The 20,421-nt window shown below is 42.0% G+C and overlaps 1 long non-coding RNA gene and 1 pseudogene across 2 annotated transcripts in view; both read right to left on the bottom strand.

Moving 5' to 3' along the window:
• The window catches only part of LOC128931370 (uncharacterized), a 696,873-nt gene that overhangs the window by 100,270 nt on the left and 576,182 nt on the right, over nt 1–20,421 (bottom strand). The gene's annotated exons all lie outside the window — the stretch shown is intronic.
• Nucleotides 14,836–14,935, bottom strand: LOC118151903 (U6 spliceosomal RNA; annotated as a pseudogene).

Below are 20,421 nucleotides of genomic sequence, written 5' to 3'. Positions count from 1 at the left end.
TTCCTGTAAACAAATCCAACACATTCTCCTTCTGCATCTTTGTTCAAGTTTCTTGCCTCTCCTGGTCCTCCTCCCCGTCTTCCGCCTCTTTCTTCCCTTTCTTTCTGTGGGGTTAACTCTCCAAGCCTGTAAGAATCTGTCCTGCCATATCTCTTATTCGAGCTCATTTTTGCTCTTTCTTTTACTGTGTCCTTCTCACCATATAATCCAGAGCTCCAGAACAATTTATTTTGCATTACCCATAAAGGCAGGCACATTGCTAGGCACTCGCTGCAGACACGTGGCTCATGTTTTTTGAAGAATGCAGAATGCCTGGTTTAAAGAAACCTACTTTCTTAGAAAAGTTTCAGCTTAGAGCAAACCACCTCGTGATCACCCGCGTGGAATCTCGGGCTGAGGAATGTGGTTTGCAAATCCCTGAGCATGGGCCTGTGAAATCTGGGAAGCAGGCGTGTGCTGTGCGCAGAGGCATTCCAATAATAGTTTCAGCTGCAGAGGACAGGCGGGCTGCTGTGACTCATGTCCCCGGTGCACGCACATCTCCAGGGAGAGGGGGCGTGGGTGGGGACGCTCACCCTTGGCCGAGGGGAATTACCTGGGGAGGCCAGGAAACAGGCCCCGGAGCGCAGACAGGAGTCTGGCATGCACCAGGGCAGCGTTGCTGACTAACACAGGAAGGCAAGAGGGCGATGACCAAATGTGAAAGAAGCAAGTCGCCTATGTTGGGGAAGCCCTTGGAGAAACAGGAAGCATGATCAGCTGGTTTGGAGCTTAGAAAAGGAAAATTCAGTGTGTCCCCATACCTTTGTTCGCACTGAAATTTATCAAGATGAGAGTCTGCTGAGCCCAGCACTGTGGTTTTGAGAAATGAGAGTCAGCTACCTCCTTCAACAGGGCCTGCACAGAGCCCACACAGTTGTCTGTTTGCAAGAACCGATGGAGGGAAAGAATCCTGGGTTAGCAGGTGCAGCTCTGAACCTCCTCCCACCCTCACGTGTAATTACCATAGCAAACATGTAGGGACAGAGCCTCCACCTTCAGTTTTATGGGTTGTAACCAGTCAAAGGATGGCTAGCTGAGGGCAGAACTCTGCTCCCCAAGACAGGAGCCCAGGCACCGGCCTAAGCCAGCCCAGAGGAAGGGATATCTTTTTCTAATGTGTCTACCCAAATGAGCACGCCGTTTTCCAATTACCACAAAGACATCCTGCGTGCCAGCTGTGGCCCTGTCCACAGAGCACTTATTATATGGCAGACTCTGTTAAGAATCTGGTACACATTGTCTCATTTAATTCTTACAATGATCCTAAGAGATGGGTTCTTTTATCACCCCTGTTTTACAGATGAGGAACCGTAAGCACAGAGAGGGAATCTGCCTAACGCCACACAGCTATTTGTATCAGATTTGAAATTTGTACATAGGGCATGCCGCTTCCTAGGATGACTTTGTTTAGAACTAGATAATAATGATGATTGTGATTATTTAAGTCTTAGGTAGTTGAAGCTGCTCTGCGTTCTCAGGGATGTCTCAGTCAGCCTAATGTGCCTCTGGGATAAACAGAATGGTGGAGTGTTGGAAAGTTCTTGGAGAGGCTGGCTCCATCTGTCCAGGGCTGTGTGCCTTGGCTGAGTAACTGGCCTCTCTTCTATGCAAGAGCTTGGTTTATGCCCAGGTGGCTAGGTTCTCTGGATCTCAGGATCTTAGGCAAGTTCTGGTGTTTACTGCAGGTGGGATAATCTTGTGGACAAAACATAGGCTCTAAGTTCAGGAGTCCTGTTTTCCTGTCGTCTGAGGTCCTGAGAAAGACAGTGGTGAACTTCCTCATTGCAGCACAGGGCACTTCCCCCCAACACAGGGAAGGGACCCCCATTCACGAACATAGGCTTGCCATCACCCTATTTCCCCAGCACCCTGAGTGTGGTGGGACTTCTGCCATGCAGGAGATTTGTGTATAATTCTCCAGGTAATGACAGACAGGATAACCTGCCACTGAAATGGAGTTGCCGCTTCACGAGAAACAGCAACCTTTAGTCCAGAAATTCGCAAGCATCAGTGCCCTTTAAATCATATTCTCAGCCCGGGATTGACATACTAACAAGTTCCCAAGTGAGTTGGATACCTGCGGTTCTTTGGGTTACTCCTCCTGAAACATCGCTTTGGGCCTTTCATGCTATGAGATGTAGGTCACCATCCCAACGAAATGAAGTAAGCAGAGCGGACACTGAAAGTCGTTTTGTCCAATAAAAGTTAACGACTCTAGTATCTTGGCCGACCACCACATCCTTTAAGAATCATTTTATTTTTAAGAAGGAATTGGAAAGCTGGTTGCAACAGCTGTGGGTAAAGGTTCTGTGATGACATGAATCGCCATGAGGAAAATCACAGGAAGAAAATATATAGGTTTGAGTGACCTTGGCCATATTTTTGGGGTCCAGTGATTCTGCAAAGCTAAAGATTTTCAAGTAGAAACACAAATATTTGGAAAATGAGAGTAGATAAGGATTTGTGTGTCAGAAGGGCCCCTTACACCTCTAAGTTCAGGGATGAAGGGTTCTTCAGGCCCGAGGGTGCAGTGCATTCTCTAATTTCCTACCCAGACTCCTCCCTCTTTCCTACAAACGTAGCAGGCATGACCTGGGTTTTGATCTGAAAAGCATCACACAGGCATGTGGCCGAGAAATGTCTCTCTAAACTGCCTGACACTTCATGCCTCTGTGGCTTCCCTTTGGCTCCAGAAGAACGGTGAGACAGCCCACCTGAGACAGGCTAAGTCCCTGAGAGGGAAGCCTTTAATCTGTTAGTCCTCTGTCATTTGGGGAGGGATTCCTTATCAACCCTAGCAGCTAGCTGAGATAATCAAGGTAAGTAAGGAGGCGGCACCTGGATAATGGGATGGGAGAGGGTTGAGATCTGATAGGATCTAATTGGGAGTGGGGGATGCTGATGCGGTTTCACATGCCAGAGGCCAGGTCTGCTGGTCTTCCTTCCTTTATCCTTATGATTAGAGCTGTAACCGTCCCTGCCCTCCCCACCAAAATCTGAGCATTATACCCCCAACTTGCCCCATTACTTAGACTCAACACTCTTAAGAATCCAAACAGCTGACTACATCACATTTTCTGGCTTCTTCCTGTTTTAAAGGAATGAGGGCAAGTGTGTGTGCCTGTGTGTGTGCACACGTGTGTGTGTATGTGTGCACACGTGTATGTGTAGAAGGCATGAGGGGCTCTATAGCTGCAGATTTCCTTCCCTTTGTATACTCCTTGGGCTCTCCCAGCTTCTACCAGTTGGAACAATCCCAGGAACTGCACAGAAGAGACAGCTGGCTATGAACAACCTCCCCACGGGAAGACAGCTCACAGGTAGAGCTGAAACTGCAGCCAGTCACCCTCAGAAAGGAGCTGCCTCCCTGCAAGATGTAAAGCCGAGACCTTGACCATCTCGAAGCAGCATGCATTTCATTTATTGGATTAGTTGGGCCACAGTGGGCAAAAAGCAAGGAGGACCGGCCTTCCTCTGCTTTCCTCCCAGCTGTGAGCAGACACATAGGTCCCCAAAGCTTGTTGGAAACAAAGGTAAACAGTGAAGTTGGGCAATGGAGAGCCTTTTTGTGCCTCAATTCTGTCAAATGTAACACAAATCACTTGACCATAGAAGTTCCCTCTGGCTCGAAAGCTGTGTAATTCTATCAGATGTTACCACTGTTAGTCTGGCACACATTTAGAGGTATACATATGTAGAGAGACATTATATAGGTGTTTAACTTACATGAATTCAACTATGCAAGTTCTGTCTCTTTTGCATACTTAAAAATAAAAATGCTGTAAAATTAGATTTTATGTACACATACACAATATTTATACAAACATAATACTGGGCAGGGTTATATGCCCAAAACCTTTTATAACTACACTTTATCAGTGACTTTGAGTTTTCTAATTTACCTTTGATTGCACTTAATTTTAGAACCTAACCCCACAGACGGTGAGAGATTCCACTGTAATTATTACTGTGTTGCTAAGGAGGCAGCGGAGTATAAGGAGAAAGATGTGGGTTTGGAAGACAGATTGAGCTGGGCTTGAGACCTGGATTTGAATCTCAGCTTTGTTCTGTATTAATTGTGTGATCTTGGATAAGTTACTTAAGCTCTTCCAACCCCAGTTTATCATCAAATAGAAAGACTAATGCCCATCTCACAGGATTATTGTGAAGGTTAAATGAGATCATGTATGTGACACTTATTACAGTGCCTGGGGCAGTGTATCACTCAGCATGTGACAGTTATTACACATGATTCAGCCCACATACATTTACATACACAATGTTATTTTATACAGCAAAATCAAACACTTCAGTATTCGTTTACGCAGAGCCAAAAACTTCCCTGATGGTCCACAGACCACGCTTTCCAGAGTTGTGCTCCAGATTTAGCAGATGATTCCGTGACCATATAACTATGAAACATGTTACATGTACATACTTCTCCTCGAGACTCATGATGTATTAACATGTTAAAGAGTCTGAGAAGTCTCACAGCAAAAACACTTGATTAACTTGGTTTAACTCAGCCCTCTAACATTTATTAAGGTCCCTAGGGTCAGGTCCCTAGAGTCCAAAATGCACTTTGGGAAGTGTTTTCAAGTGACACAGGTCACTGTGGGCACAGGTTACTCTGGCTTCCAGAAAGCCCTGGCAAGGAAGATGGGCTCATGTGTGGTTGTTAGGTATCTGCACAAAGAAGGTCAGTATACATGGGTTTCACTAGCATCACAACCACCTGGGGAGCTTTACAAACATGTAGACTTTTTTGGCTCCACCTCAAAGCTGCTGAATTAGACAAGAAGGTTGGAAGTGTGCATTTTAGATAGGCATTACAAGCGTCAAACTCAATTTTTAGATGCACTGGGTAGGTGCTTAAATTCAAGCAAATGGTAGGAAGAAGATCTCACATACTTCTCCCTCTCAAATCTCCAAGTTTCTAGAGCTAATTTAACATGGGATTCAATGAACTAAAATGAATCTTTCTGTGCTTCTTCACATGAACAGCACTAACAGGTAGGCTGTGGGGCTGCCATCAGCAGAGTTTAATGTAGGTTCTTTAATCAGATTGCTTTCTTCTTTCTACCTTGCTGGGACCCTGGCCCTCAGGAAATGGGCATCTTGATCTCTAAAGGAGCTGTTTCTGCTAAAGGAGGGTGTCACTTGGGAAAACCACACTGTGTGACCTGACTCCCAACCACAGATGCTTCTACACAGAAGTACTCTTATAATGAGTGGCATTGAGGGAGAAAACCATGGAGGGCCACATGCAGCCTCTGGGTTGGAGGTATGAAAAGGGACAGTATGTTTTCTAACTATGGGAGAGGTCTATATTAGAAGTTGATTCTGTGCTTGTGAACATTTCTGTTATTACTATTAGTAGTAATAAGACCCTCTTTGAAAACACAGTAGGCCTAAGTCCTTGTTCTAACCTTTTAGAATGTAAATGGGTCTTTCCAGGGACAAGATAAGCCCAGTCTCCAGTTTTACAGAGATGTCTTCAAGATCACCGATCCCATAACCCAAATGCAAACATGTACCTCTGGAGCTCATCTGAGAGTAATTGTTTGTCTTTTGAGGATATGGGAGATGCATTATTGTTATTTCTTCTGCTTTGCTGAATACATTGTGTAAAATTTCATCCTGACCTTGTAGCCTCTTGCCAGTTACTATATGTGTGTGCTGTGTTGTGTGAATTCATAAATCAGTGTTTTTTTTTTCCACAATGATGTGGAGAGGTCTCTGTTTTTTGGCTGGACTGAATTCCCTAATAGTAGGAATGGCAAGTTGGACTTCAATTGTACTATTCTAAGAAGTAATGTGAGGTTCTTAAAAGTATAAAGACAGGGTAAATTCTACCTTTGCTACACCCAATGGGAGCTATCTGGGGAAAAGTAGCAAGGAAGGAAGAAGGAGCTTGTGAGCCTGGAGCACAGTAAGAGTCATGGTGAGGAGTCAGGGCATGAAGACCCTCCCAATGTAATTGCCTAGTGATTTCTTCCTGCCCACTGCACAGGCAAGATCAATTCACTGAGACTGCAGTATTGCAGTAAAAAAAAGTGTTTAATTGGTGTGAGGCTAGTCACATGGGAGAACTGGAATTACCACTCATCAGTCTCCCCAGAGGCTCAGAGGTTAGGGTTTTTCAAGGATAGTTTGGTGGTCAAGGGACTAGGGAATGGGTATTGCCGATTGGTTGAGGATACAATGATAGGGGTGTAGAAAACAGTCCGTGTATGCTAAATTCATCTCTGAGTAGGGGGCCATTCGACTGGTTAAGTGCTGAATCATGATTCTAGGTGAGGTCAGTATGAAAAACATCTCAAAACACCAGTTTTAAGTTCTACAATAGAACTTATCTACAGGAGCAACTGGGGAAGTCACAAATCTTGTGACCACTGGTCACATGACTCCTGAGCAGTAAGGGACTATAGAAACTATGCCTACATTTTAGCAGAATTCAGGCCCCTTACATAATTATAATCTTGTGGCCTTTCATTAGCCTTACAAAGACAGTTTCAGCCCATGAATAAGCAGGAGATCAGTTTTAGGGAGGGACTACTATTATCCTTGCTTCAAACCTAATTTATAAACTAAATTCTTCCCATGGTTAACTTGGCCTATGCTCATTCCTGGGCATTTTTATGTTTAACAAATTTGGGAGTTACTGGCAATTCACAGGAATTTGATTCCCCTCCAGGGATGATCTGCTTTGTAAAATGCAAAGGGAATGGAACAGTGGGAGAGGCTGGGGCCCTCAGACCACTGCCTTGCCATTCACTTCTGGCCTCTTCAGATGCTTGTCAAGCAAAATTTCTGGTTGAATCATATGGCTTTGATTGAGAAAAAGGAGGCTGGTATGTGGGAAAATAGCAAACTGTTTTATGATGGCATTGTTACAATATTGATCAAATACACCAAGTAACCTTTCCTTCCAAACTCTTCTCTTTGACCTCCACTTCACTCCCCGACCATACACACTAGCTGTTATGTTTCTCCATTTGGCATGACACAGGATAACTGGTCAGCTTTCCATATAAAGGCAAGACATTTTTTCCTTTTAGCTAACATTTCCCTTTAAGGAACAAAAAGAAAAAAACAATTGGGGTCCCATATTCCCATGGCTCCTATCCACTTTCCATCAGGCACCCATGCACCTGCTAAACAGAACTTGAGCAACACTTTCAGACCACCATTGTGTTCCAACTACCCCCCATCTGGATAGTTCTGTCTTGAGTTTCTCCCTGTTGCTTGGCTATCTTTGACATAGTGACCCATTTTACCTCTTTCTGGCCAGAAATGGCTGTTCCTCAGCGGGAATGAATCACTTTGTACCCATAATAATGCTGGCAATCCCCAAACAGCAGACACTTTCTACTTGTTCAAAGTCCCTGAACAGCCTTTGAAGGAAACTTAACAAATAGTTACCCCTGGGTTAACACCTGGTGTGAGGCTGTATAGCTTGAAATAGAACTTTACAAACCACTTCAAAGTCGCCAGAGTTACAGGTTTGGAACAGAAAGACCATTTCCCTCTAACCACTACAGCATGTTTCCTTCTAGCCAAGCAGTAAGCCCCAGTGTAGAATTCCAGAGTCTTCCTGATTTAGTGCACTGCCATTTTGTCATGGCTCATTTTGATCCCTTTCATTAGTCAGCCCAATGTTACCATATCTAATAAATCAGGTATAGACTGGTTGCCTCCTAAAAGAAAGAATTTGCCTTCATTTTCTGCACCACACACAAGCAAGCAGTAATTATACACTGCCTGGAAACCAGTAGCACAAACGCTGATAAGTAAATGTTCAGCTGAAGCCAAACTTCCCTATTATTCATGAAAGGAACTTGGATGCCCACTCTCAAGTGTCAATCATCTTGAATCACGCTGCTGTTGAATTTAGCTTTTTTTTTTTTAAACAAAGTAGCATCTCCCATTAAGCCAAATGATGCCTTTGGGCACATTTTTCCTTTAAAATGTTGTACTGTATTTGAATAGAAAATAACTGAAATGTGAAAAAATGTAAGTCTATTTGGATAGTTGGTTATATAGCCAGGGTTAAGTGTTTATATTTTAAGTTACTATTTTTAATTGAAAGTTTTCCGATAATTACAGCCTAAAGGAAACCACAGGAAAAATATTAACCAGAAATTTACTCAATATAATGGATAATTACCAAAGAATAAATAAATCATATTTAGGAATAGGAAAGAAAGAAGAGTGACCCTGTTAAAAGTTGTCAGCTTCAAAGAGGTGAATGAATGTCTTCTCCCAGCTCCCTTCCTCCACCCTCCTCATTTCTCCTTCCCATTTCAGCCAGGAGGTCAGTGACCTTCCACACTTTCCCTCTGTTTCTCTCTGTTGAAACTTGCCCACGGGAAAGATCCAAAAACTCATTTCCTTTATGACATAAATGATTGATAATGTACATGTACCATGTTTTCAGATTATTTATTTATTTTAACAGACTAGATAATGCTTTTGACTAAAGGTAGACGCTCTAACAGATGTCTTTAAAGCCAGAAAATGGGTAAAGACTAGTTTTTGTCAGTAAGGATGGTGGTACTGGGGCATCGTCTTCCAAACCTAAGTGAGATCGTAATAGAAGTTTTGAAGCTATTAATGAAATGTATCAATAAACATGAGATAAAACTACATGGTTTGACAGGTATATATACATTTCTTAAATGTTATATTCTAGGAATTTCAGTGGCTTCTCCAAATGGAGTCAGTCTGACATGTAAGGTTTGGGCATTTGGGAAAATGAGCAAGAATGAACATTGAGGAGATACACACACATAAACACTTTAAAAGAGTGTACTATAGTCTTACAGTAAGTCAGTAGGAGAGAAATAGGGCAGAGAAAGCATCTAAGGTCCTTGGAGGGCCTTGAAAAGGACCTGGGAACTATAGGACTACGGGACCCATGGCCATTGCTCTCAGGTGCTCCAGACATCTGGGGAGGAAGAAACCTGGAGAAAGGTTATAATATTAGGTAACTAGCAGGACATGGTGACCTTTTGTGAAGATAATTCCAAAAGCTATTGTTCTCATGTTAGAGACCAAATATGTCAAGTTTCTGAAGAATCAGCCCCTGCCTTCCTCTCATCTCCTTCCACTACCTCCCATCCCCACACCAGCACTTTGTGCTACAGCCAAAGACCTCTGTACTTGAATCACCCAATCTGAGACACTCTTACATTCCCCCCAGTCTTCTCTAGTTAACTCCTGCAAATCCTTCAGGTTTCAGTATGGTGGTTACACCCTCAGAGAAGCCACCAGGTCTCCTTGGACAAAAAAGGCTTCATTGCTCTCACAGATCCTGTACTTTGCTTGAAAACTACTGGTTCTGCTTTGTAATTATGTGTTGATATGACAGTTCATATATGTCTGTCTCCCCACTGCTCTGGACACACTGCAAAGATGGGATCATATCTTGGTGGTTTACCTTTGTATTCCCAGTGTGAAGCACAATGTGTGACACATAATATGTGCTCAATAAATGTTAATTAATTATTTGAATGGATGAATGAATGAATGGTACTTCTCATCAAGGCAGTTCAGGAAAATCAACAAGCTGTTTAGCCTTGAGCAAGTGGCTTAATCTCTCTAACCTTCTATGTCTAATACAGCATTAGTAATAGCACCTATTTCCAAGGTTGTCTTGAGAATTAAGTGAAATAATGCATGCAAATCACTGAGTACAAATCTAGTATATAAAACACAATAAGTGTTTACTATTATTACTGTTACTACCTACATCTTTGCACCAGCTTTCTCATCTATAAACTGATTGTCTTAAAGTTTCCTTCAGCTTTAAACAGGCTATGATGCCTACCTAATCCTAAAAGAAAAGTTCTTTGTTCTCTGGATTTGTCAATCTGGCAACTCTAACCATCAATATATTAACATTTTTTTTCCAGTTAAAAAAAATTATGCAGGAACCAGCAATGATTCATCAACTTGTAATAACATGCATGAATTTAAGACATGGCCATAATTATTTTATGAACTTGCATTTAATGTACCAAAGTCTTCACTGTTCTAAGATTCTGAGAAGTAGAAAGAGAGGATGATTTAGAATGATAAAGCTCCTTTTTCATCTACATACATAAAGAGGGGTGTTGGGGTGGGTTTTTTTCCTTTTGATAATCTTACAATAGGGTATCCTTGAAAAGGAAAACCAAAAGTAAGATATTTGTATTATACAGCCAAAATATTCAAGAGACCTGTGTTCCACTCAGCATATTCGAACTCTATTCTATATCTTTCTGGATTCCAACCCACATGAAAGAAGCAATATTTATTACCTAGTAAATGCATAAACTATGTATGATGTTTTACTTCAAATACAAAATATTATCTTCTATGATCTTACAATGTACTGGAGAGCTTTATGTCCATTTTATGCAAGAGGAAGCTGAGGCTTCATGGAGGAATCCTGAAACTCACACAGCTATCCAGAGCTGAAAACAATGCCAAGCAGCCTCAAAGGTTTGGGCCTCATGATCAGACACCCCACTTTGCTTTGCTTACTTGCCAAGTCCTGTAAGCGTGAGCTATACTTCGTGTTTGTTTCCCATAAATACATCGTTATTGATAATGTCAATAAAGTACATTTCATCACCCACTTGGAATGGCTCCATCCTTGTCCTGGCAGTGTTTTGTCTTCCAGAAGAACAGAACAATACACCACAGTTTCCAAGTGCCTTTCATTTGCCACTGGGACCTTTGCTATTTGGATCATACTTCCGCCTTCTCAGACCTTAACAAATAAAATATCTTGGTACAACCAATTATCTCTGTAATAGAGGGAATTGCAATGGTAAGCACCTTGTACCCAAATTTCTGTGAGTGTTCACTGCTTTATTTTAGGTTGACCTATACTGTATAAAAATGTTTCAATGACATCTGAAGTTAGAGGACAAAAAAGTTATCAAGAAAAAAAATTATTAAACCCAATAACCAGTGTTTGCATAAAGTAAAAAGTTTATATAGGCCAGGCGCAGTGGCTCACACCTGTAATCCCAGCTCTTTGGGAGCCCGAGTAGGCGGATCACAAGATCAGGAATTCGAGAACAGCCTGACCAACATGGTGAAACCCCATCTCTACTAAAAACACAAAAATTAGCTGGACATGGTGGTGCGCGCCTGTAATCCCAGCTACTCAGGAGGCTGAGGCAGGAGAATTGCTTGAACCCAGGAGGCGGAGCTTACAGTGAGCTGATATCACACTATTGCACTCCAGGCTGGGAGACAGAGTTTATATATTAAAAAAGTTTATATAAAGTATAGTTTACCAAGCATCAATACTATAGAGTTACTGGACTTTCAGCAACCCAGTAAGGTAGCTAGGGCAGGTCTTATTATTCCCATTTTAGAGATGAGGAAAATGAGGTCCATTCTGATATTTTACTTAAAATCCTATCCTAGAGTTACAACCCCTCAAATTTCTTGAGTACCTTATTTATTACTGTTATTGTTACTCTTACCATTCGAAACCAGAGGGACAGCCACCTAAATTTTCATTCGCATGAGCAATCAAAGAAAATTAGAATTGAAATCACCTGCCAACATTTACTTAAAATAAACTTACTTATTATTTTCCAGACATACTTTGAACGAGTTATTTTAAACACAATTGTACATAAGTAAAAATCCACAGGAACAATGAACACTCCATAGGCTTCTGACTGAGAAAGTGACTAGGGAACAGACCTTGTTATGGTGTCAGAATAAAACAATGCCTGGGAAGGCTCCATTACTGTTCCACAAACAAAACTAAGGAAATGGGAGAAGAAAGAAGAAAAAGTAAAGTATATTTCTGTGCTGCAGGCTAGCACTCTAGCAGGAAATTCTGAGTGAGAGCTCTCACCAGTGCCCTAGCCCTTGACCCTGAGGTCGTGGGGCTTTTTCATGACTATTTCCAGCCAGGCGTTTGTTGGCCACATCCACAGACTCCAGAGGCTCAAAGGGTGTGGGCCTCACTAGCCTCTCCCATGTCCCACAAAACCTGGCCACTCTGTCTGCAGGGCAGCCTCCCTTCTTTGTTTTAAGCCTATGGATGGCAGGTTTAAAGCAGGAAGAGCTGCCACTCTCCCTTCACATTTTATGTCACCTCTACGCAAGTCATTCACTGATTCCTGCCTTAGTAGGTAGGAATGAGTGTTTGTTGCCTGTTGAATAAGAATGGGTAGCTTAAAGAAACATATGATGTGCTTGACACACGCAGCAAATGTTCCCAGACTTTATTACCTAAGAATCACTTGGGATGCTCATTTACAATGCAGATTTCTGGGTTTTATCTCTGGGTATCTATCTGATAGGTTTGGGATGGGGTTCTAGACCAGGATTTTCATCACACAGCCCGGGTGATTTTATGTGGGGAAGCCAGGCTCACACTTTCAAAAATACCATAGTGATTGTGCAATGATTAAAAGAATAAATGGATGATAATATTATGAATGTCAATAGTTGTTTCCCAAATTTGCCTTACCAAAAGAATCACTGGGACTGCTATCGAATATACTGATTCAGAGGCCTACCCCAGGCAGACCTACTAATCATAATCTCTAGAGAAGGTGCCCAGGAATCTAAATTATTAAAGAACTGCCGCCAAATGAGTGTTCTGATGAGGCCCATTAGGGAAATACCACTATAGGCTGTGGTCTCTGCAGTTCTCACAGCATTCATTTTTTGTTCTTCAAAGCAGTAACTTGGTGTGACCACATTTGAGCAGGTACCCAAAGCTCCTACTGTCTCAGTACAACTGCTCCTTCCGTGTAGTACCATTTTAGAGAAAACTGGACATCTCAGTCAGACCCCAAATGATACTTTTGATACATAACCTGTAATTAAGGATCCAAATGAGTTTTAATAAAATCAGATGTCAAAATATTCAATAATTGATGCGGCAAGAGCACCAACCAAGATGGATAAACAGTATGTTGTAAATGACCCGCATTTACTTTCTATTATCAGCTCCTAGTATATTTTCAATGACAGGTTTTCAATTGTGTCGACCTCCTAGAGCTTGGGAATACTGATTTATTTTCAAGACCCCCTTCTACTTTATCCCTCCCATCCCTATTATAAGAGCTCGAGACTGGTAAATATCTTCAAAGTAATGCTTGGTAATTGTGCCTGGGTCTGGTTAATATATTTTTCCCTGTTTAATTTGTTGCATGCTCCATGCCCTGACATCTTATTCCTTACCAGACCAGAAGTTTTCAAATGCACAAGCCTATTGTGCCTGGGGAAAAATGTTGAACTTTTGCCTTTGTAATAAGATATGCTCCAATTACCAACTTTAGCAATTTAATATAGTTGAATAATAACTGAATGGGACACTTTGTCACTCAGTCATTATTCAAGCTTCTACTAGGGGTGGAATGAGCAGTTGCTGGAGGTCAGTCTATTCCTCAGGGAGCTCAGCCTCACAGATCAACACTGAGAATTTTTTAAAAAGGGATGTTATAAAAAATAAAAATTCTAGGAAGTATATGTCAAACTTACAACTGTAAGATGCTGTAAGAGCTTGGGTTCCATTTTTAAGAACCCAAAAAAGCCCAGTGTTTAAGTAAAGATAATTTTACATGTGGAACACATGGTGGAGAGAGAAAGCAATCACCTGGATAATTCAGTCTAAGAAGCACTTTGTGGGTGGAGATGATGCAGATAGATGAGGTCATTTTCACCTGGGCCAGAGGTAGTCGACATTTCCCCTCCCCCTACATTGCACATAACCTCGCATTCAGAAGGTATTCCAGTACCTACGGCCAGCTTTAAGCACCTACGTCTTGCTTTGATGTGCACAGGACACTTCTACTGAGAATTGTATGGTCTCTTGTTTATAGACAAAGTTTGAAGAAGCCAAGGGTGTTTTAGTCTAAGGTTTGCTTGTGTGTTTTTTCAGATGTACTATAGGGCAATATTTTTCCATTCTGGGACTGAGATTTATTTGCCCATTAAGAGACCATTACATGCAGACTTTTAATTTATGTAATTAGTATATATGTGTCCTAAAGTCTCAGGAAAGTTAAGCAAGAGAAAGCCCAGGGGGCCTGGCAGCCTTCAGGAACTAAAATGTAGTCACTCAGGAAGGCTGCCTCTCCCTCTACAATGACACTTTGGACATGGCTAAGCCACAGAGTCTGGGGCCTGTGAAGGCCACCTCAGTGTCAGAACAGAAGGCAACTCTCAAGAAAGATGCGGCACTCTTCCAGGACATCCAAGCCCTGACTCTTGCAATCCAACATCCTCGTTTTACTCTCTGTGTGGACATTACTACCAAAGAGGTCACAGAAGCTTCCTGACCTCATATCTCTACAGCAAAGGAAGGATCTCACCTGCTACCTAGACCAGAAACGTCCTTCCCAGGGATGCTTAGAAGACTCAGAAGAGTTGCAGAATAAATTCTGGAAAGAGTTCTGAAAGATGTGGAGGGTTCCCGAGAGACACGCACCCTTCAACATAGGGCTGAAGATCTCATGGTAGGCCTCCCCATCATTCACCTGCTCTCCTCCCACTAGCCTAATACATGCCATCCCTAGGGCTCTGTAAGCCACAAACCAGGTTGAGGGACCAACCACAGGGCAAGAGAAGCATCAGATCTGGGGCTAATAAATTGATTTAGGGATGTCAAAGGGTTTTTACAATTGTTGATATACTCAAGGACAGTGATACCTATTATTAGTTCTGTTTCTTTCTCCTCCTCCTCTTCTTCTCCTTCTCCTCCTCCTTTTCTTTCTCCTCCTTCTCCTTCTCCTTCCCCTTCTTTATCTCCTCCTCTTCCTCCTCTTTATCCTCCTCCTTTTTATTCTTCTTCATGTCATCCCTGCACAGGGCCCACGCTAATCTTCTCAGTATTGTAGTTTTACTGTATGTGCTTCTGAAGCAAATACTCCTTATTGATGGATATTTTCATCACTTTTGGGGCATTGTGGGTACAAGTGCTTGTAAACAGGCAAGTGTTCAGTACAGTAGATACATTTCTTAGAGAGTGATGCCAGTTCAGTGATGTGTTTCCTAAAAGTCACCAGAGATCTCTCTCTCACATGGATACAGATATAAATTGAAGAACACTTTTCCTAAATCACTGATTTTCTCATATCGACATTCTTAGATATTACGTGATAGAGACTTTCTCCAAGCCTATGAATGAACAGAAATCTGGATTTTCCTGAGAGTTCAGCTCAGGAGACAGCACTGCTTACCCAGACTCAGTGGCCGGGATCCAAAGAATACTCAGCTTTTGTTCCAGTGGAACCTGTAACCCCCTTTCCATGCCCTGGCCCACCGCACACCAGGTCTAAGAGAAGAGGTACATTGATTTTCTCAAAGTGGAGCTGCTGAGAGACTCTAAGCCATGCTTCAGCAAATGGAACCCTCTGTCAGCCTGATGGCCATACCCACCTCAACAATCAGCGCCAGCCCGAGTGCCCCCTCTGGCCCATCCCATTTTGCTTTTCGTAGGGCCACTCTTAGACTTTGCTTCTGATTTTATGTACCGAACCAAGCCTTTGTCTAGCCCACCATAGCTGATTATTCAGGCTGAGCATATATCCATAGTCCTGGCCCAACCCAGGACTATGCCCATTACGAAGGCCTAACCCCATCCTAGGCCCTTGTGCTGGCTCATGGCCTCCAGCGTCTGTTGCACAATTTGGGCACCACAGGGAGCACATGACTGGCATCCACAAAGACAAAGATGGAAAATATGAGCTATCCATTTGGCAACAATGTTGGCATCTTCCTCGATTCGTGCTGCCAAGCTCTGACCAGAAAGATCTTGGCCTGTTTACTGCCCGATGCAGTCAGTCCAGACTCAGGGTGGCTCAGGTCATGGTGGTAGAGCCAGCTATCATGAGATTTATACATGCAAGAAAAAGACAGAGAAAGGGATCCAGACTCCATATCAGACACAAGCTAAAGGAAATGCTAGGAAAGCTCCATGAAACCAAAGAGCGAAGGTTTTTAAAATTTAGAAATTGGCTGGAAATAAACTTTATATTCTGCTTTTCCTTTTTATTTGGTTTTCATAGGAGAAGCTGTGTTTGCTGTCCACATAAAGTGTATACAATCTTTTTCCCAGAATAAGGGGAGCAGGAAAATAGGAAAAGAATATCAAGTAACTGGAGAATAGTATATATTATAATGGTGGAACAGCTGTTTCATTTGCTGCCTATAAGTATTATTAATAATTTTGTGGCCCAAATAATTTCAAAAGCACTTTAAAGAGAAGTCAGAAAGAAAAGCACTAGTGCATACATTGATCTCATCTTATCTTCCCCACAAATCTTTCAAGTTAAATGTTATTTCTCCCACCTTGCAAATGAGAAAACTGAGGCAGCCTCAAAAAAGCTAAAGGATTGCTCAAGATCACAAAACTAAAAAGAGACTGAGTTAGGGGAGGATTCCTCCTGTCCACCAGACACCAAATCTCACAACTGTCAAGGATTGTCACTAATTTAGACAACTGTCTTCTCCCTGAAGTGTATACTAAAAGAAGTTTACCAGCATTCCAAGACAATGTCATCAGGGCGACAGCATGGTCAAGTTACTATTGAAGGAGTCCTTCCAGTCATTTCCCAAAACTAAGAGTTGAAAGGTGAGTTTTGTAATTGGTTCGCTTTGAATAGATTATTTATTTTAAGCTGCCTGGTCTGCTGATGCAATAACGGGGGAACAAGCTTGGTTTGAAGATAGATTTCTGATCTTCTGGGAAGTGTTTCTACTTTAATAAGCTTTGATTCCCCAAGGAAATTCCTAAAGGCATTCAGTCACGACCCACTGCGCTGCCAGGTCTCTGTAAATACAGGCATGCGTGTGTGCACACACACATACAGGAATAGATAATTTGGTAGTCACGACAGTGAGTGCTGCTGACAGTCAGCAGGGAGGAGACTATTGGGAGGAAGATTTTTCTTCTTACAACTTGAATCCAGTGGTTGGGGGTTTACAGATTAAGTGATGATAGATTAAGGAGGAGAAAAAATGGCTGGGCACGGTGGTTCACACCTATAATCCCAGCACTTCAGGAGGGTGAGGCAGATGGATCACCTGAGGTCAGGAGTTCGAGAGCAGCCTGGCCAACACAGTGAAACCCCATCGCTACTAAAAATACAAAAAATTAACCGGGAGTGTTGCCTCACACCTGTAATCCTAGCTACTCAAGAGGCTGAGGCAGGAGAATAGCTTGAACCCGGAGGCAGAAGTTGCAGTGAGCCAAGATTGTGCCACTGCATTCCAGCTTGGGTGACAAAAGCGAGACCCTGAAAAAAAAAGAGGAAAAAAGACCTGATTTATTTATGGTTACAGGCAGGAATACTCAGTGATAAGTAACTCATCTATCAGCCAGAGGAAAAAAGGTTATATACCAAATTTAACCAAGAAGTAGGGGGAGTGGTTAGGGAAAGTATGGAAGGTTCTGCTGGACTTTTTGATACTAGTGGAAATGGACAGTCTATCTCCACGGCAGTTGAATTTGTAGGAAACTTCCTAGGAGGAGGGTTAGTGGCAGCTGTATTTTCTGGAGGCTCTAACTTAATCAGATAAGAGAATTTCAGATAAGATTTATTTCCGAATCTTCTTTAGCTCCAACATTTTCATTTAAAAGGTCCCTTTATATCACATCTAGGGGTCCAAGTGGACACCCACATGTCCTTCATCTGAAACTATTCTGGACATTTCACCAAAAAAAAGAAAAAAAAAGCTAGTTTTATTGCTGTGGAGAGTGATTTATGTTCGAAATAGTGAGGTAAGAAATCTGCAAAGGGACAGAAAGAACAAAGATTAAAGGTTGGAACTGAATGGAATCAATTTGTGAGCATAGAAGGCAGCTAGTCCAGTCCAGTCCAGGTTTCTAGATGTTGAGTCTGAAGCCTCTTTAGTGAAGGTGGTAGTGAGAATGTCACAATAATGGTTGTTTGCTGGAGCAGGGCATGGAAGATGCACACGCTCTGGTAAACTTTCTGGGTGCCCCACACTGTTGTGGTGGTGATCTGTCTTTCGAAGTTATATCAAGTGGTCCAGCTTCAGCACCCAGAGCTTCAGGAAACAGGCAGTGCTAAGTTCTCAGTGATAACAAGTCAGGAGAATGGGGGGAAAAGGAAAGTATTAATAATTGACAAAATGTGCAAGATGGCAGAATCCAGTTTACAAGAGATGAAAAATAGCTCAAAGACAATGAACAGAACTAGAATCTGATAACCCACAAGGGGCTATAATTTTCCACTGAAACATAAAATTTCTCTCCACAGTCACCTCCATTTTTATCAAAGATAAAGTAAGATTTTTCTTATTTACAAAATAAGCCTAGCCTCATTAAATATGTCCCGATTATTTAATAAATGAAGCAAGAATGGTAATTGACCTCATGGGCCTTTTAAAGTTTGCTTTGCTGGAACTTTTATGAGGAATCTCAGATTGGACTTTTAAAAGCCTTTATTGGCCAGGAAGCTGAGCCAAGAACTTGTCATTAGAACTTTATCTGCAGTACCTATAGATCAGGGTGAATTCCTCTTCTCTTGAGGTGTCTAAAACATTCTGAAGCTCCCGAGCCTGCTAGGAAGTGACCTTCATTACTCATCTGTGAGGCTGGAGACAGTGTAAGCCAGTAGAAGGCCAGTTCTGCTAAGAGGGCTTTGTGAACACTGGCTCTATAAAGCCAACCTTAGCTCCTTAAAACTGCCTGGTCATGGCTGGGCACGGTGGGTCAAGCCTGTAATCCCAGCACTTTGGGAGGCCGAGGCAGGCGGATCAAGAGGTCAAGAAATCGAGACCATCCTGACCAACATGGTGAAACCCCATCTCTACTAAAAATACAAAAATTAGCTGGGTGTGGTGGCATGTGCCTGTAGTCCCAGCTACTCGGGAGGCTGAGGCAGGAGAATTGCTTGAACCTGGAAGGCAGAGGTTGCAGTGAGCCGAGATTGTGTCACTGCACCCCAGCCTGGCGCCTGGTGACAGAGTGAGACTGTGTTTCACAAAAAAAAGCCTGGTCATGTCTGTTTCTATGCATATCATTCTCAAATGTGACACTTCAGTTAAAGCCTTGGTGATATAACTAATTTCCTCAATTATGTCCTGTTACAAGGAGAATAGATACTTATGGAACTTATGCAAAAAACTGTATTGTCATAAAAAAAGAAAATTCAGTATGAGTTTCTGAATTCTGTAGGGATTTGATAAGGAGAAAAAGATAAATGTGTCATTCTTGTTTATAAGATATAATCTACTAAATTGTCGTTAATTATAAATAGGTTAAGAGAAAAGACAAAAGGATTCCTTATATCCAGAAAATGGAATACTAAAGAACCAGCAATGTTCCAAACAAAAATAAAACCCATAAAAATTATAATCAATTTTCATCAGTTCATTCAGTCCTAGGTAATTTATTTTTGTTCTGCTCAATCTTGAGTTAGCAGTTTTATGAACCCATCAGCCTCTCCACTAGAATTCTGGAAATGCTTACTCAGTCCAGTGGTATGATCTTAAAGTCATTCAGGCAGAGCCATCAGAAGCCTTTACCTTGGATAACCAGTCATTTTTATGGGTCTCTGAAATGCTGAGATAATCCTTTGCTTCATCATCTTTTGCTGAAGATGATGCACTCTGTCTTATAGCTGATTGTAAGAGCTTTCAGGAAAGCATCAGAATAAAACAATAACTCCCTGGGAATGAAAAAAGACTTAAAATGGCACCCAGCAATCCCATTACTGGGTATATATCCAAAGGATTATAAGTCGTTCTATTATAAAGACACATGCACACATATGTTCATTGCAGCACTGTTTACAATAGCAAAGACTTGGAACCAACCCAAATGCCCATCGATGACAGACTGAACAGGGAAATGTGGCACACATACACCATGGAATACTATGTAGCCATAAAAAATGACGAGTTCATGTCCTTCGTAGGGACATGGATGAACCTGGACACCATCATTCTCAGCAAACTGACACAAGAACAGAAAATCAAACACTGCGTGTTCTCACTCATAGGTGGGGGTTGAACAATGAGAACACATAGACACAGGGAGGGGAACATCACACACTGGGGTCTGTTGGAGGGGACTATGGGAGGGATAGTGGTGGGTAGGGAGTTGGGGAGGGATAACATGAGAAGAAATGCCAGATATAGGTGATGGGGATGATGGCAGCAAACCGCATTGCCATGTATGTACCTATGCAACAATCCTGCATGTTCTTCACATGTACCCCAGAACTGAAAGTGCAATAAAATATATATAATTTTACAAAAAGGGAAAAGAAAAAGAAAAAAGACTTAAAATGGCAATGGCTAAAACTTGGATGAGAATTTATTATAAAAATAATGCAATTAACAAGGAAATTTCATTGTTTTGATGACATAAAACATTTA

This window comes from Callithrix jacchus, chromosome 2 (genome assembly GCF_049354715.1).
Source record: "Callithrix jacchus isolate 240 chromosome 2, calJac240_pri, whole genome shotgun sequence".
Lineage (NCBI taxonomy): Eukaryota > Metazoa > Chordata > Mammalia > Primates > Cebidae > Callithrix > Callithrix jacchus.
The sequence above is the reverse complement of the archived record's forward strand: the minus strand, read 5'-3'. Positions and strand labels throughout refer to the sequence as shown.